At 24.3% G+C, this 22,673-nt stretch overlaps 1 protein-coding gene and 1 long non-coding RNA gene across 3 annotated transcripts in view; both read right to left on the bottom strand.

The window, feature by feature from the left end:
- Positions 1-1,305, bottom strand: part of LOC122858781 (brain tumor protein-like) — a 35,094-nt gene extending 33,789 nt beyond the window's left edge. Inside the window, exon 1 of one of the 2 annotated variants that reach the window (XM_044161918.1) lies at positions 426-1,305. The gene's annotated coding sequence lies outside the window, so the exon portion shown is untranslated. The remainder of the gene's footprint in view (positions 1-425) is intronic. The other variant, XM_044161919.1, reaches the window with a different exon arrangement.
- Positions 1,306-18,182: 16,877 nt separating this feature from the next.
- Positions 18,183-18,889, bottom strand: LOC122858780. The gene is made up of 3 exons (XR_006374319.1): positions 18,772-18,889; positions 18,378-18,531; positions 18,183-18,264 (listed from the first exon to the last, which is right to left on the bottom strand). It is a non-coding gene; the product is annotated as an uncharacterized LOC122858780 (long non-coding RNA).
- Positions 18,890-22,673: the final 3,784 nt, after the last annotated feature.

The raw sequence follows: 22,673 nt of genomic DNA, 5'->3' as shown, positions 1-22,673 counted from the left end.
AAACACGTGGTGTTAATATAAAAAAAATAATTAATTATCAAAAATTTATATTTACTCTTTGATAGTAAATTAATTGATAATATTTTTGATGATTATTTTTTTTTTTTTTTGTACGTTAAAACATGTGACAAACTAAACCCACACACGCACACAAAAAAAAAAAAAATGAGTGGTTAATTCCATGGTAATTTAACCGGAAACACGTGGTCTCAAACAAAGGATAATTAACCACAGAAATCTAAAGAATGGAACCGTCAAAATCGGATTACTCATTTTTGATAAAAAAATAAAAAAATGATAATAATGATAACACAAGACTTGAAATATGACAAAATAAATTCCAAAAATATTATTAATTTAATAATAATAATAGCCAGTAGTATTATTATTTAAACAAAAAAAAAAAATTAATTAACAACACTCACCGTATAATCGAGAATAATCCTTCAGTGTTATCAAAAAAAATTCTTCTTCAAACTCGTTTCCAGTTGCACATATCACACAAAGAAAAAAATAAACGCGATAATTCTTTTTTTTATAAATTAATTTTAAATTTCACAATTTAACGAATTTATATTTGAAAAAAAAATAAAAATCACTAGTAAATATTTGTCTACACTTTTGAAAAAACAATATTTAATTATCTTCTCAAAGTTGATACAAATGACTCACACAAATTACTCAAAAAAAAAAATCTTTTGTCTCGTCAAAAAAAAGAGTAAAACTCTCGATTAAATATCTTGTGTATTAAATTTTCCAGCAAAAATTAGAGAAAAAAAAATTAAAAAAGTAATGGTTTTTCTTGAAGGTTGTAGGTTAGATGCCGCCGGCGCGTCTCAAAATCTCACACACAAGCAACCCGGCTAAGGGTCAAGAGCGTTTTCCAACAGCTCATTAAAATCCACACCACAACGATGACAAGATGAACAAAAAAAAAAAAAATAAACCAATAAATAAATAACACTGCTCACTTTTATTAATTATAAAAATGTCTCAAGCCACGTGATGATGTTGATGACGATGATGTTGAAAAATGAGTCAAGTTATCCGATTCAAAACACGTGAACAAATTGTTGGTTATATTTTTTTTTTTTTTTTTTACCAGAAAAAAATGAATAAAATTGATAAAACAATTGCTACAGTTATTTTTTCAAACGGATATTATTGATCAAGTTTTTGATAGATAATTGGATATTAATATTATGTTTTTTTTTTTTTTTTTTTTTTTAATATAAGTCGTTTTTAAACTGCTCGTTTTTAGTCGTATTTGTTCTTCACGGCTCGAGCGCTGCTACGTGACTGACCGCTTCTCTCTTCCTATTCTATTCCCCGTATATTTGCAGCGGGGCGGGGGTTAGAGCCGTGTGCCGGTTGGTACTCTCTCTCTCTCTCTTTTTTTTATATTTTCATCTTTATTCGACTCGAGCGTACTAGCCGAGATGTCTCACTCTATTCCCTGTAAATATGCGTACTGCTGACGCGCATGAGAACACACAAGTGTACGAGAGCGACAACAATACAACGGGCGAATGGACGCGGCAATTGAAGTTGTTTCGAGAATAATACAAGAGAGAGAGAGATACAGACAGTTCGTCGATCTCATCTGCCCACACAAGCTAAACGAATTTTTTATTCTCTTTATTCTTCTTGCTTTGTTATACATTGTAATAATAATAAATATAATATTTATAATTATTATCATAATAATCATGCATATATTAATTATTTTTTTTTTTAAACTTTAATTTTTATTAAGTTATTATTCTTATTTTTTTTATTTAATTTAATTCTTTTCAAATTGTTGATTATTTTTTTATTTTATTTGAAAAAAAATAATCTTGATGTAATTTTTATCTGTGATTTTACGAGTCAATTATTGTAATTAATTTTCAAAATTTTTTGTAGAAATTTTGTTGGATTTTTTTTTTTTTGACTGTTAATATTTTGGAGTAGTTTATTGTTTATCTCGTTAATGTTTGCCGCATATCAGATTGGTCCGTGTCTTGTTTTATGTGATACAACCCAAGGGTTGCCACATTGTATAACTGGGTGGTAAACAATATATTGCCAAAGTTACCCCCTTTGTTAAATTTGATATACATTTATATGCTATATTATCTTGACAATGAATAAAGTAAATAGCACATGAACGAAAGTTTCTACTACCTGATGTTAAGCCCCACAAAATCCAGCCACTATTTCATGAACAACTTTTTTTTTTGTTTTTTAATTTATATGATATTAAATTTATGGGTAATTTTTTTTTTTTATAAATTTACATGGAAGTATATCGAACTTCAAATTACAAATATATATGAATAATTTTTTAATAAATTTTACGAAGAGATTTTCACTTGGTGAGTAACTGCAACATAGAAAAAACATGATATCTCCAAGAAGAAAAAACGAAAAAACTGATAATTTAATTCTACGTTTATGGTTGAACATTTTCGCCTAATTTTTTTTCCATAAATTTTGTAAGAATGTCAACTTATTTTTATGATAAATTTTGATAATTAATAATGAAAAATTACAATTAATAATCAACAATTAGAAAAAAAAAAAAAATTGCAAAAAGTAAAAATTGATATTAAATAGGAATTATTAATTTTTTATTATTATTTTTAAAGATTAATCAACAAAATTTAGGACAAAATCAAGTCCACATTTTAACCGACCAGTTGCAAAAAAAATTAGTTGAAATTTTTTACCTGTAACGTCTAGGATCCAACTATCAATTTAGATATTTTCTGATTTTTCTATTTTAAAAATATTTCTCTTTGTTTTATTATGGCTTGATATTTATACAATACTATAAAAATAAAATATATTTTTTTTCTCTAAAACAAGAATCATAACATAACAGTATTTTGATGAAATAAAAAAAAAAATGATATATTTATTTATGAATGATAAAATGTCGAGTCTATGAACAGCTGAAAGCAACAAACGTATCATAATATCAACATGATATGAAATACCAAGTGAATAATATATACAATTTAATTAATCTATTTATTTTAGAATTTCAAATTTAATATATATATTTAAACAAAATTCATGCACATAAATATTACAAGTATTTGTGTGAGTTATGATGGTGTTTTTGGTGGGAGAAATCATGGCTTCCCTTCCTTTTCAAATAACCGACAACCCCGACTAGAATTACGAGCTTCAGACACAACCATTGGCGTCGAATTTAAAATTTTTTGAAAAATACAAATACAATATTATTTTCCATACGAAAAATTCATAAAACAAATAGAAAACTATTTTTTTTTTATTTACTATTTGACTATTTAAATTAGTAAAATGTAAAAAAATCAAAAAAAATTTGTTTTATTTTTGGAGTTATGTTTCGTTCAACAGTTGCATGACAATAAAAATAAAACCGGAAAAACCTAAACAATGTAGCTGAATTGACTTAGGTCAGTTTGTTTTCTATTTTAAAAAAATTTCCATAATTTGAATGAAGTATTTTTCTTTGAAGATACATTTATTGAATCATCAAAAATATATTTAGTAAAATAAATTTTGGAAGCATTTGAATATACTTTAAAATTGAGTCAATGAAAAAATTTGTCAAGAATAAATACACTTCGGTTATTCCAAAGTTACATTACCAGAAAAAAAAAAAAATCCTCTTTCAGGGATGAGGGAATTTTAGTGAATAGAAAGAAGGCTAGGTATAAAATTTCCAAGATCTTGAGAGAGCTCGTTTTGAGTCTGAATATATGGATAAAGGACACAATCCATGAAGTAGCTAAGGTAAAAAGAAATGTATATTGTAAAATAGTGATATTGAGAGGGAAAAAAAATATACATTTAAAAATAAAAAATAAAAAAAATAAAGGTATAAAGGAACTCACACTAAAATACGCCCCAAGCATTCGTCCTTCATGTTTTTCATGCTTTTTTATTGTCCACGTATATATATACCAGCTCACATCAATGCGAAATAAATCCGCTTCGGAATTCCAAACTCAAAACTCAAAAAAACAGTGAAAAAAAAAAATTTATATTTAGGCAAACGAAACACTAAAAAAAAAAAAAGTAATTCAAATGGAATTTTACAAACTAATTTTTCAAAAATTTTTATCTAATAATTGCTGGATAAAAATTGAATCATTATATATTTTTTTTTTGATAATTGACTAAAGGATATATACAATATGTATGAAAAAAATAAATTGAGAAATTTTAGGTTGCTTTAATTATGTCTAAGTCAAAGTATAGTTGAATTTAAAAGTAAAAATTTTTTTTCCTCCAAGAAAAGTCTTGTGAATATATGGCAAACAGTTTGACCTCTTTTAGGGAGGAGAATATATAAATTTTTGTAGCAATAACTTATACTCAAAAGGATAATTTATATATGTTATAATGATAATTATATTGCCCAGACACCCATACAAACATATAAAATTGAAACTGCTGGCGGGTGCTATACGAGAGGCAGCTGTTACCTTATAGCTTCGGAGACTTTCAAGGGTTTTGAATCGGCGGTTATAGTTTAACAATATTTCTACACAAATTGTCTAAATTTTAGAGGTAAAATTTACGTTTTTCTTATAAATTATAACATCAAGCTTTCTAATTAATTAATTATGTAATTAACTATATACATCATCAATTGTATATAGTCACATTGTACTATAAATAAATTTTCTAAAAGTCTATTTAAATTTTAATCCATAACTATTGTTTAAATTGAACAAAAAAAAATTATAAATATATGAAAAATTGCGTAAACTTTTTATCATTCAAATGTGTATTCTTAATATTTTTTTTCTTTTTTATTTTAATTTTATTTAAGACAATAAACAAATTAACAATTGAGCTTATTTTATTTAATTATATGTTTAGTTAATTTTATTTACTTCATGGTCATAAATGACATTGACAATTGAATTTTTTATTAATACTACTACAATATATTTTATTGAATCAATAAAAACAATATTGAAATGAAAAAAAAATTCTATTTATTTTAGTTTTATAAATAGTAAATTAAAATCTTACGAAAAATAATTTTTTTTTTTTTTTTGTAAATTTTAGTCAATTACAATTAATTTTTATATTTTTATTTAAAATAATATATTGTTAAAAAAAATATGTTTTAAATTCATTTTTGAGATATACATTCAATTGAATTTTTTTTAAATTTATATTTTGTATATTTTTTTTTTATCTGGTGTTCCTCGATAAGGCCTTTTTTCATTTTTTCACTCATACACACATGAATGCATTCATACTTTTGTAAATAGTAAAAATACAGACACATTAAAATATATATACCACCAGGGTGATTTCTCACCCTTTCTATATACCTAGCACCGCATATCATTTTTAATTCAAAACACAATTCCACAGTGCAGCAGACGCTTGACTGCAAATTCAAAATGCTTCAAAGGCTGCGCCACTCTGTATATGGTAAAAGTAGTCTTTCTCTCTCATTTCTCTCTCTCTCTCTTACTCTCTCTTTATGACCCACCCAAAAAAAATAAAAAATTTTTGCTACATTCTCTGGTTGATTCGGTTTATTTTTCCGACGAATGACGCCGGCACAAAATGGCTCCATCGTGAAAAAAAAATAATTTTTTTTTCATAAGAAAAAAAGAGTAATATAATGTCTAGATGTTGAACTTTTTTTTTTTTTTTCTCTTCAACAGAGTACTTTTTCTTAATAGTTCTTCTTGTTTCTTCCATTTTTATGTTTATTTTATTTTTTTGTAGATTTTATTTCTGCAAGAATACTAAAAATTCATTTTAAAGTAAGTCACGTGGATCTAAAAAAAAAAAACCATATATATCTTTTATCTTTTACTTTTCATCTATGTATCTATTTTAATCTGCATTTTAAATATTTACATGTTTATTAAAAATATTTAAAATTATCAATAAATGATAAGAACAAAACTTTATAAAAAAAATTGATAGAAATTTTATACAAAATTTTCAATCTAAAAAAACCCAAATTTATCCTGACTATATTCAAGCTAAAAAGATCTTTATATAAATATAAAAAAAAGGTAAATTAATAACAATAATAAACAATTGAAAATAATAAATATAAATAAAACAAAAAAAAAGTTTGAGACGGTATAAAATTGGGGAGGAAAAAAAGCCTGGATATACAAGAAAATATAAAAAAAAGTCCAATATAATGTGTCAATTTCTTATGGGTCATTGCTTGAGGGTTTTTTTTTTTTTTGTATATAAATTTTTCAAAAGTATATACACACGCAAGCCAGTTTGTTTCGGTGCTTGTCATGGTATAATATATATAGAGATTGAAAAAAATAAATATCAATGCTTTTCCTCAGAGGGCATTTTCCCGGAAGTTCATGGGGATGAGTTATCAGAAAGTCACAGTCTTTTCCCTCTTTTTTACCCTCATCTTATCCACTGTCGACATTTTTTTTTTATTTTTATTTTTCTTCATATTTCACAATGTCAAAGGGCAAAGTAATTATTGCCTACTGTACTGTCATATATCATTTATTTTCAACTTGAATTTAATTGACAATTATATCGTTCAATAAAAATTTAATTTAAATTTTAAATAAAACATATTTAATGTTAAATTGATTCATTTCAATTTAAATTTTATATAAATTTTATACGCGCTTATTTTTAATTTTTAAAATTGAGCTTTTTTTGTTTGAGGCTTTTATTAAAAACTTGGAAGTAATATGAATACTTTTTTACTATGGAAATTAACCAATAAGTCAATTGAGAAATAAAAAAAAAAAAAAAAAAACTAATTTTACTTATAGATAACAAAAAAGTACTCTAACTTGTCTTAATTTTGGTGAAGGAAAAAGCTCTGAAGCGTAACGACTTTCATAGAAAAAAAAAAGGAAAAAAAACTTGAATGAAAAAGGGTTAGTCTGATGGTTGAAAACTTTGCTGTGACAAAATGATGAATAAAGGGTATATAGAAAAGATGGTTGTGATTGTCATCTACAAAAAAAAAAAACATTTCTTTTGCAAAGAATATATATTTTTCACCTACGAAAAAAACAACTGTCTTCTTTTCATTGCTCAGCATTTACGGATTTTATTATTTATTTATTTTCAATCATTTCAAATATCTATACATTTATTTATCTATCAAAATTGTAAAATAACTCAAATAATATATTTGAAAAATTCTTGAAAAATATATATTATATAAACTATTTTTTTTCTTTGAAGAAAAATCTCAACTCATTGTTAAATAAGAAGAGAATAGAGGGTTGAATTTTTAGAGTAGAGTTAAAACATGACACCAACTTATTCTTCAACAATTTCTATGTAAAATACTGACTTGGAGATTGTTGTTTTTTTAAAAGAAAAAAAAATGTGTATATATATTTTTTTTTTTATTAAAAAAAAAAGTACTGGGATACATCTCCAGAGTGCAACTGGGTAAAATTTTCTCCTACTTGGCATTTCGACAGGGCCAGATAAAAGGGAAGTTTTAAAAAAAAATAAAATATAAAAAAAAAAAAAATTAAAGAAACAGAGATTGAATGAGGGTAGACTTGCACATGGAACACTCGACTGGACTATGTCTGAGAGTTTCGAGTGTTTGAATTTTTTGGTTTAAGAGCATTTTGTTTCGGCATCTTGTTGAATTCCGTTCTCACATTGATTATGTTCATGGGAACAAAAAAGATACTTGTTGCCAAGGTATGAGCATGAAGAAGCCTAAAAAATTATATCGTTTCCTAACAATATATTTTTTTTGTTCTCATATATATAATTTTTATTTCAATTGATATTTGATTATGTAAATGTAATTAATATTTTTTTAATTAATCAATGGCTTATAGTATTTTCATTTGTAAATTTATACTCATTATGTATTTTTAAAATTAATAAGAAAATTTATATTTTTAAAAACATTATCGATTGAATAAATTGAATAATAAAAACTTGTCGCTTTCAATCCATGTGGTCCACGTGTGCGGCATTTTCCACTTGCAGTATACAAATTCAAAGCTAAATCTAAAGTTAAAAAATTCGAAACAAACATTTAAGGTATAGTAATGAAAAATATAATAATAAAAAAAAAAAAAAAAAATTAACCAGATCGAATTGAATGAACCGACATGGTCTCAAGTGTCCAAGAAGTGCTTCAAGAATCGAGCTGAATTTTCAAATAAACCTGTGATTCAATACAGACTGAATAAAACTGTTTTCCAACGCCTTCTGGGTTTCTTTGGAAATAGAAAAAAATAAAAAAAACAAAAAAAAAGATTTTAAAAAAATAAAAAAGAAGCCAGACATAAGGGACCAAACAATTTTGTGATGTAGACCTTTCAAGACAGAAGCAAATATAAAGACGAAAAAATATTGTCGACCACCTCATCCGGTGGCTGAAGTTTATCTTTCTCCTCTTGTTTTTTATTTTTTTTTTTCATTTCTTCTTCATTGTCTTTTCTTTCTTTAGCCCGGATTTTGTATACTTTTTTTTTTATTTATTTAACTTTTTTTTTTTTTCAAGTCTTTATGGGCCAGAGAGTTTACATGGGCCATTTCCAATGGCCTATACACAAACTCCAAAGTAGGGCTTCACTCAAGACTAAATATGCCAAGACTGGACCCAATCTTGTCTTGGTCTTGTCTTGGTACGAAATATGCAAATCTTGTCTTGGTCTTGTCTTGGTTTTAAAAAGGCCAATCTTGTCTTGTCTTGGTCTTGTCTTGGTTCAGTCTTGGTCTTGTTCTTGTCTTGGTCTTGGGTCTGTCTTGGTATTTTCTTGGTCTTGACTATTGTATTATTTATTATTTTACTTTATAAATTATATAAATAATTTAACATTTATATTTATACTATTAATTATTATTTAATAAATTTTATTTGCCAATCTTATTCAAACGAGAACAGATAAATTTAAGCAAAACTTAAATTGAAATAGACCTAAATTTATAAATTAAATAAAGTAAATAACTTGAAATGGAATCTAGTTAAATTTCAAATAAAACTTATCAAGAGCCCCAAAATATTATTTCTTTTTTATATATATGTACATACATATTTATATATTTTTATTCGTCATGTACGTTATGTTTTTTGATAAACCTGACGTTTTATAAACATAACGGCTGTGCAATAAACATCCACAGGGTAACGTCTCATGATTATTGGTATATATGTATAAGCGCCTGGTCCACTATAGTATTCGTGTGAGTCGTCTTTGTTTCTATTATTATGTCTATTAAATGTGATATGTATTTTATGGAACTCAATGCTTAGTTTATTGTGTTCTTTGTTGATAACGATTAAATATACACTTAATATATGATGTATCAGTTTATTAATTTGTGAGTATGAATCATAGATCAAATTACTTTCGTAGATTTTTGAAATTTTTATTTTTTATTTAATTATAAAAAAATGACACAAGACTGACAAGAGTCTTGTGTAATCTTGGCCCAAAAGAGAGATCTTGTCTTGGGCTTGTGTTGATTTTAAATACATCAGTCTTGTCTTGGTCTTGTCTTGAAAACCAAGACAATACCAAGACAATACCAAGACTGGTCTTGGTCTTGGGTGAAGCCCTACTCCAAAGTAAATGAAAAAAAAAAAAAAGTAAAAACGACATTTTTGAATAAATAAAATATAAATATTTAATTAACAATTGTATTGTTATTATGAGAATATTCTAATTAATTGTAAAATAGTAAAAATTTGAATTTATTTTCAGGAAAAATTACGTAACTAGTTTATTTTTTTAAAAACTTTTCATAGAACCACAAAAAATATTAATTAAATAAAATAAAAATAGTTATCGTTGAGAAAACATTTTTATAATTTATATATTGTGATTTATCTCCCTTCATCATCTCACATGTATTCATTCAAGAAAAAAATAAATGAAAATAAACATTAACTATCTGTTTGAAATCCAGATGTTGTTTATTTTTGTATATAATCGTATTTCGTAGAGCTTCTACATTTTAATCATTTAAAAAAATTTAATTTTTTCTAGGATATAATATCACAACTTTAAAGATTTTTTTTTTTTCAATTATACATTATTATTTAAAAAAAAAATATATAACTGAAAAATAAATAGTTACTTGTGATTACCATAAAAGTGTTTAAAATAATTTTAAAAAATAGTCAGTGTGTAAAATTATATTGAACTTCTAAATAAATAGACAAAAAAATAATTTATACAATTAAAAATAAAATATTATAGATTCTATAAAATAATATTCATAGATTTATTCTAAAAAATATTCATAGATTTATTTTAAAATTCATAAAGTCGATTTATATTGAAATTTTAAAAATAAAAAAAAATTTAAATATAATAACATTGTGTGTTTAATTAAATGGAAACTTTGACTCTATTTTTTTATTTTTTTATTCCACTAAAACACATTGATTTGATTGATCGAATTAATAATATCTAAATAATTTTTTAATCAATATTTATCATTTGTTTTAGTAGAAATAATATATGTTTATTTATTGTGTTTTTATATTTAAAAAAATTATATTAATTTCAGTGGTTGACTGTAAAATAATACAATATTTTTTATTTGTTTGTTATGAATATTATAAACAGGAGGTTATTTTATTTTTTTTTTTGATAATATATATAAGGAGGGTTTCAGACCACCTGCTTTTATAGGACATGCACAACAGAGAGACATTTGTTCGTTGTTGCGACCGACAAGAATTTCCTTCCTCACACGCAGTTCCGTTTCGTTACAGACAACGGATACAATGACCAGAGTTTCTCAACCGATAAATTTCATATATATACCTCAAAAAAAATAATTAATTTGAAAGAAAAAATTATTTTTAAAAGACTTTTTTTAAACTGGCCATCATAAGTCATAACGCTCAGTAATAAATTCTAAAATTCTTTATAAAAAGTTTGAAAACTTGAGTGAAAAAATTTCCCCTGACTTATTGTGTGTAAAATTATATTTTTTGTTTTTTAAATTTAAATATTTTTCCACCATAAACAAGTTTCTCTGTGATATTTTTTTCAAAAAGAAAATCAAGAAAAATATTGGTTTAATTTTCTTGAAATTTCTTCCAAAATTAATCTAATTAACTCAAAAAGATCAAAGAAATTTTTTCATCAGTGAAGCCATAATAAATTTCAAACACTTTATCATGAAAAAAAGTTCAAAAGATTGACAAAGAAACAGTAAAAAATTAGGGTAGTTTGAATCCACAAAAAAAAATGTTCAAAATTTCAAAAGAAAATATGACCTATCCCACTGAATTTAGGTTTTTCATCCACGACAAATGAATTCTATTCGATAAAAAAATAAAAAAAAAAAAACTCCCAGAGATTCTCAATCAATAAATTAACAAATAAAAAATGATAAAACCAATATTAAGTCAGACATATATAAAAACTAAATTTTTTTTAAAACTGATTTATCCGAATTAGTCATGGTTGCAAAAATTTTCCAAAACATTGACCTTGAAATATATCTTGGAAGCGCCATTATTCATTACGAGGAACGAAAATAAAAAAAAAAACTTGACAATGAAGTCAAAATTTCTAAATAAAAAAAAAAAAAAAAGGATACCGTGGAATTTTAGTCGGCATTGCATAGATGTAAAAAAAAAAAAAAAACAGAAATAAAAAAAAAAGGCACACAGAAAAATTTCGTGGAGCAATCGTCATGCTGGCGCGTGTGCCACGTTACAACAGGAAAACAGCTGACTCAACGCAGTTCTTTCCTTTTTTTTTTTTGAATTTTTTTTTATCATGTGGTTGCATGGTGCAGCTGGCCCAAGACCGGTGTATTGGTTTACTCGTCCGGTTGCCCTCCAGTTATCCCTAGTAGACTGTCATAAGTACTTTACCACAAAAAGGCAGGGTTGCTTAAAATGTTGTCTTATGTTCATCTACCTGCTAAAATCCCAAGATAGTTGAGCTATCTTGTTATAGACAACCTGACATCAAAATAGTCAAAAAATTATATATTTAGAATTTAGAAAAATTACCTATATGTATATATACTTTCCCAGATCGAATTTGATGCAATTTATATATTTTTTTTTCTTTTCTCCCTGGTTTTTTTTTCTTCAATTTTTTTCATTTTTTTTTTAACCTCGCAGGGGAGCTTTACTGGTTGCTTTACGACTGTTGGCTATTTCACGTGGGAAAATATTCGGAGGGTATGTGTAACTACCACTGTATAACACCAGGGTCATGGGAAATTGCTTTATTTATTTATATTTTTATTTTCTTCGAAGGGAGGATGGCATGATTGCAGTTTTAAAAAAATTTTATTTTTCAATTTGAAATATGAAAGCTAATATTGATTTTCCATCAAGTTTTTCTTTTTTTGTATTTTAATTGGTTTTTTTTTTTAAGTGGCAATTGTATTTTAGATAAAATACAGTGTTAAAAGTAAAAGATAAAATTGTTTTTCTGGGAAAGATTGTGTATTCAATTTATTTTCACGAAATATCCATTGATCAGAATGCAAAAATCAATGGTTCAAAAATTTTATTACACTTTGACACGCGTGGATATTTTTTTTGTATGGGGTACAAGGAAAGACGACAAAAAATAAGAAAAAAAAAATTCAAAAGAAATCAAAAGACACACCCAAATTTCAAGGGAAACGAAAAAAAAAAAAAAAAAGAAATCGAATAGTAAAAATGGAGGGAAAATTCTTTCGTTGAAATTCAGATTACTAAGATCCTTTTTTTTTTTTTTTGTGGTTTAAAGGGGAATAATAAAAAAAAAAAAAAGTGTATTATTTGAATAGGGCTTTTCTTGAGCTCTTAAATGAGGTAGGTTTCCGGGTTCATATTGAGATATTGTGCTTGACAAAATCGTTATTTATTAGCTTTAAGCGAGAAATTATGGGTGATGGGTTAGTGGGATAAAAAATTCACAAGCCAAACAGATTGGTATCATTGACCTACATATATTTATTTAACAAAAAAGAAATAATAAGTTGAAATAAATGAATTGTAATGCTAACTGCTGACATAATTTTTTTTCTAATATAACTTAAATATATTCAAAATTAAACGTTATTATTTACATAATTTTATAAAGCACAAAAGTTTTATTAAAATAATAAATCAACATTAAATAAATTTGTTAAAAAATAAGAAAATAACCATTATTTATTAAAGTGTTTTTTAAAAATAGAAATCTAGAAAATTTTTAGAAATTAATTGTCTTTTTCAATTGACAATATAATCATTAAATTAAACTAATTAATTTTTTTTTAATTTGTTCTTAATTAAAGATTATTTTTCTGCTGTAATTTTCAATTTTAAAACAGCTATTTTTAAATAAAATTTAATAACATTTAACAAAATCATAAAATATCATAAAAAATTTTTAAAAAAAAAAAAAAACTTTCAAATAATGAAAATAAATTTAAATGTTATTATACAAATACTTTGTGTTCATCTTGATACATTACACTTTTGATTTCCCAATGGTAAAATAATATCATACCATAAATCGTGAACGGGTTTTGCAAATAATCGGGACACAGTAAATACAAGTACCAATATAACCCACGACATTGTGAGCACACGCTGCTTGACCGCGATTGGCCCTCGTGAAAAATCTTTGTATATGTAAAAATTACTCATTGTGTATATTTTTTTATTTATATATATATATTTTTTTTTTTCATTTTACTCGTTCCATAATCAACCACACGCTGTGATGTCCTATTTATTTTTATTTTTAAATTTTTCTCAACTGACAATATTCCGTTAAACTTTTTCAAATAAATCATTATCATTTATTCTTAATTAACAAATTATCATCAATTTTAAGATATACCAAATTATGACCTTACTTTGCATTACCTAATTATTTATTTAATTATTAATTATTAATTTTTTTATTCAAATGAAACTTGTGTTAATTTTGCGATGATGATTTGTACAATATAAAAACAGTTGCAACCTTTCGGTCATACGTAAAAAAAAACTACATGCAATCTTCAATAAATTTGAAGATTACATGCAGTCTTTTTTTACGCTTAATTTAAGTATTTTTTTTTTTTTTTTTGTTATTTTTGATTATGGATTATTTATATTATCAACTTTATTATAATTAGGTCGATAAGATGAATAATTTTTAACAAAACTTGTTGGTTTTATACCATAATCAGCAAGAGCTAAATTCATAATGCTTTTGCTAGAATTTATATCTCTATGTAAGACAGTTTTACAATTTTTACAATATACATACCTGTCTGGTGATATACTAACAAAACATTTTTCTCCACATTTATAACATAATTTTGTAGTATTATATTCATTTACTAATGCAATATCAATATCTGGACATTTAGCAAGTTCTCGAGTTATACGACATAATGGTGCTTGGACATGTCCTTTGATACCTGATGGCATTTCAACTCTTCCAATAAAAACCAGTACTTTTCCATTGTTTTTTGGTAAATTTACTTTTTCTTTTTTACTTTTTTTATTTTTTTTTTGTTTTTTCAATTTACCTTCATTAACTGGATTTGTAGCTGGACTAATTGATACTGCTTTATTTTTATTTTTTTTTTCTTTTAATTTTTTTAAAATATTGTCTCTTCTTTCAATTCTTGCTGCTGTTTTAATTTTACGATTTTCAGCTATTTTTGATCTCATTATTTTGGCATTTACAATTTTTTATCCATTCTCAATGTTTGTTGTTCTGTTTTTGAACCATATTTAAAATATTTTCATTTTTTTTTGTTGTGCTTTGGTCGGTCTTTTTATTTGGATGATAATTTCGTTGACCAAATTTTATATAATTAATAAATCTTGCTACTTCGTGTCTATCATTAATTTTAGCATTCCATGATAACCATGCAATTTTTCTTCTTTGAAAAAATATTTGAGCTCTGTCAAACCATTTTAAACGAAATTTTGTAATATTTATATAATTAGATGGATCATCAACATCAATATCTTTAAATTCTTTCATTTCCATTAATTCTTGAAGATATATTTCAAGTTTATCATATCCTAAATTATGTAATTTATATTTACGATGATATTGACCAGTTCTATAACGCCATGATGTTGCTTTTAGTAATATTTTTTTTTCTTTTGTTTCATCACCAATATCATTAATATTTTTAACAAAAATACCAGCTAAAGGATATACACCACCTGGATCAAATGAATATACTCCATCATAGTCATCAATATTTATTGATTTTTTATATATATCTTTTTTAACATTAGGCTCATTGATAGGTCTAGCACAATGAATTGTTACATATATTCCATTTGTTGATATACTGTATGCAAAAGCTTTATTAATACGTTCATGATTTTTCAAATTTGGCAATAATTTATCCCACATTTCATTTGGCTTATTATCATCAAGTGCACCAGTACGACTAGATTGAGCACCATCATCTTTAAATAATTTACGTAATAAAGTATATGCACCAGTTGTAGTTATTGTTTGACATTTTAATCCTGGTGATTGTATTGGTACTAATTTAAATTTAATATATTTTTGAAGATCCATAAAAAATTCTAAAAATTGCCACCATTTGTCATAAAATGATTGAAATTTTAAATTTTTATGTTTAATAAATAATTCATGGTTAGCCAATTTTTCATCAATTTTACCATTACAAAATAAATTTATAGCCATTCTATTGGCTTTATACCATGAAATTCTTTCTTTTTTTACATCATTATCTTCATTTTTGTTTAATTCTCGTAATATAAATTTTCTAAGTCTTGATTCAGCATGCATTTTAACATTATTAGAAAAATTAGTTATAAATATTTTGTATTCTTCATCAAATAATGGTGAACGTCCTGTACAATCATATTGACGTCGTTCTTCATTTTTATTACAATTTAGTTTACGAAATTCTTTAGTCAATTTTTCAATTTCAATTGCATCATCATTTGATGATTGTGGTTTATAATCTTTATGCAAAAATTTACCAATATGCTCTAATCGAGGAAGTGTATTTGATGTAATAATTTTATTTAATAACCAACGGTCTTTATGTCGTAAAAAATATTCAAATTGTATAGATTTTTCTATTGAAAGTCCTGATAATTCTTTGACTGTATTTATTATTTCATTTTTAATTAACTCATTATCACAAAGATTATTTAGACCCATTTGTACTGAATACATTTCTAATTTAGTATCTTTTCCAAATTTACGTTCAAGTGGAGTTAATTTATAATCTTTACAAATTTTACTTCTTCTTGTTGCATGACCAGTTTCATTACAATCTTTACATATTATTGATGATGTTGTTTTTGATGGATTTATTTGTTTAATAATTATATTTGAATTATTTATTGTATTTGTTACATTTATTGCTTTTGATGTATTATTATCATCAATTTTATTTTTTTTATAAGATAAACACCATGATGATCTTTTACTTTTATGTCCTTTTTTTTTACAATCTGTACATGTAATTTTTTGTCTATAATCACTAAATTCACAAAGTTTATTTTTTTTACTTGCATGTCCTATTCTATAACAATCAATACATTTTCCTTTTAATTTATTATTAGACCATTTTCCATCATCTGGTAAATCATCAATATCAATATCTAAAGTATCAGTTGATCCTAAAATTTTTGCATTTTTCATATTTTGACATAATAAATTTGATGTATTATTTAAAGAATTCATATTTATATTATTAATATTATTACATAATGAATTTGTTGTATTATTTGTTATTATTGGAGTTAAATTATTTGATTTATTTGTTCCATCATCATCATCATCATCATCATCATCATCATCATCATCAACTGATATAATATTATTTCTATGAAATATTGATGTTTTACTTATTTCCAATTTATTATTATTATTATTATTTTTTTGTTTTTTTTCAACAATACAAGAAATGTCGCTATTTTTATTATCGATTTTTCTTTTTATATCTTTTGTTGGTTTAAATTTTTTTTTATTAATTAAATAATCATCATCATCATTTTTTCTTTTTACTTGTTTATTTTTTTCAGGTAAATTAACATTATCATCTTTTTTTTTATAAATTACCATATATGGTGTATGTGGTGATTTTAAATTTTTAATTTCATTAAATGTTACATCTTTTACTTCTTTATCATCATCATATATATACCATTTATTTTCCGATATATCTTTATTATATGTATAATAATGTCCACTTCTAATTTTTTCACCATTATGTACAGTAACACTATGTATCTCATAATTTTCATTTTTTACTTTTATAGATTCATTCAACTCTACATAATCGTGTATCTTTTTAATTATATTATTTTTTACACTAGATCGTTTCAATAATAATATTAAATGTAATGGTGTTTGTATTATTTCTGTAGTTTTTGTTTTATCACGTTCTACCTTGCAATTATCGCATTTTACATTTCCTAAAGTTTCTGATTTTAAACAATTATCAAACATATCTTGTATTGTTAAATTTTCATTTGACGAAAAACATAATTGTAAATTATTAAAACTTTCAATATTTATTGTTGTATTATTACAAATTGTACATTTATGTATTATTTTAAATTTTCCTACAAAAAATTTTTCAATTATTTTTTTTAAATCTTCATATTGATTACATAATGCAAATAATTGAATTAAAAATTCTGAACAATCTTCTTGTCTTGTATATTTAAAATTTTTAGTGAAAGTTGAATTTTTTAAACTTTTTATAAATTCTTCTGGTGATTTTGCTATAGGTTCTAAAGAAATAGATAATGATTCAAATAATGTACTCAGTTGTCTAATTATAGAAGAATTATGTTCATTTTTATTTATTATATCATCACGAAAATCTTTTATTGCATGTAAAACTTGAATAATTGAATTTAAATAACAATTAGAACCTAAATTTTCAAGACCTACTCTTTTAATCATTTTGTATATATATTTTTAATTGATCAAATAAATATATTTATAAAGATATTTTTTTTACAGATATTTTTATAGATATTTTTATAGATATTTTTACAGATATTTTTACAGATATTTATACAGATATTTATTCAGATATTTTTATAGATATTTTTACAGATATTTTGTCAGATATTTATACAGATATTTATACAGATATTTTGTCAGATATTTTCAGATATTTACAGATATTTACAGATATTTTCAGATATTTTCAGATATTTTCAGATATTTACAGATATTTTTTCAGATATTGTCAGATATTGTCAGATATTTTCAGATATTTTGTCAGATATTTTCAGATATTTACAGATATTTACAGATATTTACAGATATTTTCAGATGATATTTGTCCTCTCTTATTGGGTATCTGTAAAATAAAAAATTTTTACATTTAATTATGTTTATGTAAATTTGATATTTAAATGGAAATTTTAAATATGAAACAATTGTTAAAAATAAAAAAATAAAAATTCAACTTACTATTCAATTAGAGAGGACGATGATTAATCTGTTATAACCCGCGTTGATGATGATGTTGATGACGTTGGTGTTGAATCAACGACACTGAGGGTTAAACAGATTTTCAACAACTGAATGATGACAACAAACAATTTTTCAATAACTGCGTTGAAATCTGGAAAAAGTCAAATAAATACATTATTTATTTTATTGTAATCAGGAAAAAAAAAATTACACAAAAATTCAATTGTATGCTCTTTTCCTCTTATCCTCCTCCTCTTATTCCTTGCACTTTCTCTTTTTATACCATTATACATTTCATACATTAAATTATGTTTATATAAATTTGATAATTAAATGGAAATTTTAAATATCAAACAGTTGTTAAAAATAAAAAAATAAAAATTCAACTTACCATTCAGTCATAGAGAATGATGATTAATCTGTTGAAACCCGCGTTGATGATGACGATAATGATGTTGAATCAACGACACTGATGGTTAAACAGATTTTCAATAACGCAGCTGAATGATTACAACAAATGATTCTTCAAAAACTGCGTTAAAGTCTGAAAAATGTCAAATAAATACATAAAAACTCAATTATATATGCTTTTCTCCTCCTTTTCCTCCTCCCTTGCTATTTTTCTATCTATATCTATCCTCCTCCTCCTCCTCTTATTCCTTGCTCTTTCTTTTTTATACCCACTAGCGCCCTCGCCGGCCGCAAGCAGCCACCTCAGTTGTTTCTATATGCTATATGCCTATTCCAATGACATGTCATCATGTGGTGTTATTAACAAAAAAAAAAAAAAAAAACAATGGAATTTTTAATTAGAGAAAAAATTAATTTACAAACAATATTTGACGATGCCTAAAAGAATGCTTGAGCTCAGCCTAATTCAATTAAATACTAGTAAATTATTTGAAGGTTATGGGCATTGATATTTTTTGACAGATATAAAATGTTGTTATTATCACATATGTATATGCAATTAGCGCCACCTACTTATATCAATTTATACAACATGCACGTGATTAATCTGATACACGAATCAGATTCCAGTAAATTAAAAAATGAGGCGCTAAGTTTGAAAAATGAAGCACTAAGTTCAAAATTAAATGCGCACGCAGAAAACGCCTATAATATTTTTTTATTATTCATATTTTTTTTATCAACTTGGAATCATTAGATCTTAGATAATCAGAATATTTTGTACTAATTCATTCTACGCAAACATTGAATTTTTACCCTATAAATAACGAAAAAAAAATATATATTTACTCTAAAATGTTTATATGTATATACAAATGTGTGAGATTTTTTAAATTAAATGCTTATCTATTTTAAAGAAAAGAGTAGAAGCTAATTTTCACTTATAAAATCAAGATTCGTATATAAATAATGATGTCGATGTCACTTAGCACAAAGCAACAACTTTGTTTTCCTAAAACGTTATTTGAATTTTTTTACCAACATGGCGTCTTAAAAAAAAAAAAAAAAAAACAAACTGACATGAATGCCATCTATTGAAGAAAGTGCGAAATAAGAATTCAAAAGAAAAAAAAAAAAAATAACTTAAATATAATAACATATAGAGAGCAGACAAAGGAAAAAAAAAAAAAATATGAAAAATTTAATAAAATCAAAGAGGGGAGAGAAAAAAAAAAAATTTTTTTTTAAATATAATAACATATAAAGGGGAGAGAGAGAACAGACAAAGGGAACAAAAAAAAGTCTAAAAAGTATATTTACAAAACATGTACAAACTCTTTTTATATCTATATCTATACTCCTCCTCCCCCCTTTTTCCTTGCTATCTTATTTTACTCCTCTCTCCTCCTCCTCCTCCTCCTCTTTCACCTAGCCTCTTACGTTATACGAAAACTACTCCGAAAATTATCAAAATACAATTATTAAATTATAAATTACGAATTACAAATAAAAAAATTCAAATAAATAATACGAAAAAACTAATAATATATTATTATTATTATTATCAATTGTACAATAAATGAAAATGATGCTATTTATTACACCACGCGTTGGAGACAAAGAAAACGTTAAAATAATGAAAAACGTGAAAATTAGAATTCAAATTGTATAATTATACAATAAATAATTATATCAAAAGATTTACAAATAAAAAAATTTAAATAAATAATACGGAAAAACTAATAATATATTATTATTATAATTAAAAAACAACAAGAATAATGCATTAGTTGTACAATATTAATGAGAATGATGCTATTCATCACCACGCGTTGAAGACAAAGAAAATGTTAAAATAATGAAAAAAAAAATGAAATAATAAAATTATTGTTATTTATTTGACTTACCTATTTATTGATAATAATTGATCACTTAAATTATATAAATATTTATAATTTATCAATATGATTAACAAAGATACAAATTTTCTTTATTTTATACTGAGTGTATTATGCATTAACTATGTCGGCGACCATATCACACAAGGTAAAACAATAGAAGAGAAAATGTTAGCTGAGAAAACTTGAAAAGTAAATAATCGGAAAAATTCGGTCATCATCGGCTAACCAATGAAAATTTAGACAATTGACTATACACAAAAAAAAAAAAAAAAAGAAAACCCATTTGAAAATATACTTTTAAACGTAATCACGTGATCATTACATAATCTGCCACAAACATACACACATGTTAATATAGTTAAAAAATATAAAATGTCAATTTATCATTATTATAAAATATTGTTTATTTATAATAAATTGTTTATTTTTTTTTTTTAATTTTTATAATTATTATTTTTTACAGCATCATTTGAAAATTATAAATTTCTCCTCTTGTACTTGCGATTTTTCTATCTATACCTACTCTCTTCTCCTCCTCCTCCTCCTCCTCTTTTTCTTATTATGTCGTGTAAATAACAAAAAAAACAAAAATTAAATTTTCAATTAGACGAAAAATTAATTTACAAATAATATTTGACAATGCGCCTAATAGAGTTTATTAAAGATTAATAAAGAACAAAAAAAAAAATTTATAAATAAATATTTAAATATAAAAAAAAAAAAAAATTAAATAATTTAGTCACTTTTTAGAGTTGTATGCTTCTGCTATAGCATCAATATCAATTTGAGTGAATATTTCATCATCAGATTCATTATTCAAAAAAAAATCATTTGAAAAACTTGATGACCAATTATTCACTATTGATTTTTCTTCACTTGTTACAGATGATAATGATGTATTTTTATTATTTGATTGATTCAAATTATCAGATAAATTTTTATCATTAGAATTTTGTATAATTTGTAAATCATCAATATTACATTCAAAATTACAAATATTATCACAATTTTTAGTAATACATTTTTTTGGTTTTCTTAAATTATCATTAAATTTATCTTGTAAATTTTTATTACATTTATTTATGATATTTTGATATACTGTTAATGTTATTCTAGGAGTTGCATTTATAAATTTATCTTCTTCAATATTTATCTCATCTTCATTAAATATATTTTCAATACTATCATTATCATCACCATTATCATTAATAATACTATTATTTTTTAATATTTCATCAAGAATTGGTGTTGAAACAAGTCTTGAATTTTCACCATAAATGCCAATTAATGATTTTGTTGTTATCATAAGTAGCTTATTTTTTCTCCTAACTCAATTTCCTATATATGATATAAATATATGAAAAATAAAAACAATAATAATACCAAGATGAAATAAAAAAAAAATCATGTCTAGATATGGAATGAGTCTGTACAACTGTATATGTCGTAAAGGAGAAAAAAGAAAAATAAAAGTTTCATTCGACAAATATCTAAAGTTAAACTAAATTGTAATGCATTTATTACTATCACGAGAGTGATAAGATACAACATAGAAACTCTATATATATAATTTAATAAAAAATAAAAATAAAAAGCTGTAAAAAAATCATAATAATAATGTATATATAATTTATTTATAAAAAAATAAAAAAAATAAAACACAATGGATATAAAGAGTGTGTGTTTGGTTGAGATTGAAAGAATGAGAGTGCTTTGTGACGTGTATGGTGAAAACAGACGCAAGGTCATCAAGAAAGATTATTGCGTCGATCGGTTTCATTACGCGATCCAACACTGTGAATCGTTCCAAGGATCGTTGGATCGTTGCGCAGACGCGCACGCGCCCAACCATAGATCGAGATCGCGGTCGATGATTTAAGATTTTGACCGCTGATATTATTTATTCTTGTCTATATAATGCTTACCCATTTTTATAAATAAAATATCAAATTTTCTACAAATTATTCTACAATTTACGTCA

Source organism: Aphidius gifuensis, linkage group LG6, assembly GCF_014905175.1.
Source record: "Aphidius gifuensis isolate YNYX2018 linkage group LG6, ASM1490517v1, whole genome shotgun sequence".
Classification (NCBI taxonomy): Eukaryota; Metazoa; Arthropoda; class Insecta; order Hymenoptera; family Braconidae; genus Aphidius; species Aphidius gifuensis.
The sequence above is the reverse complement of the archived record's forward strand: the minus strand, read 5'-3'. Positions and strand labels throughout refer to the sequence as shown.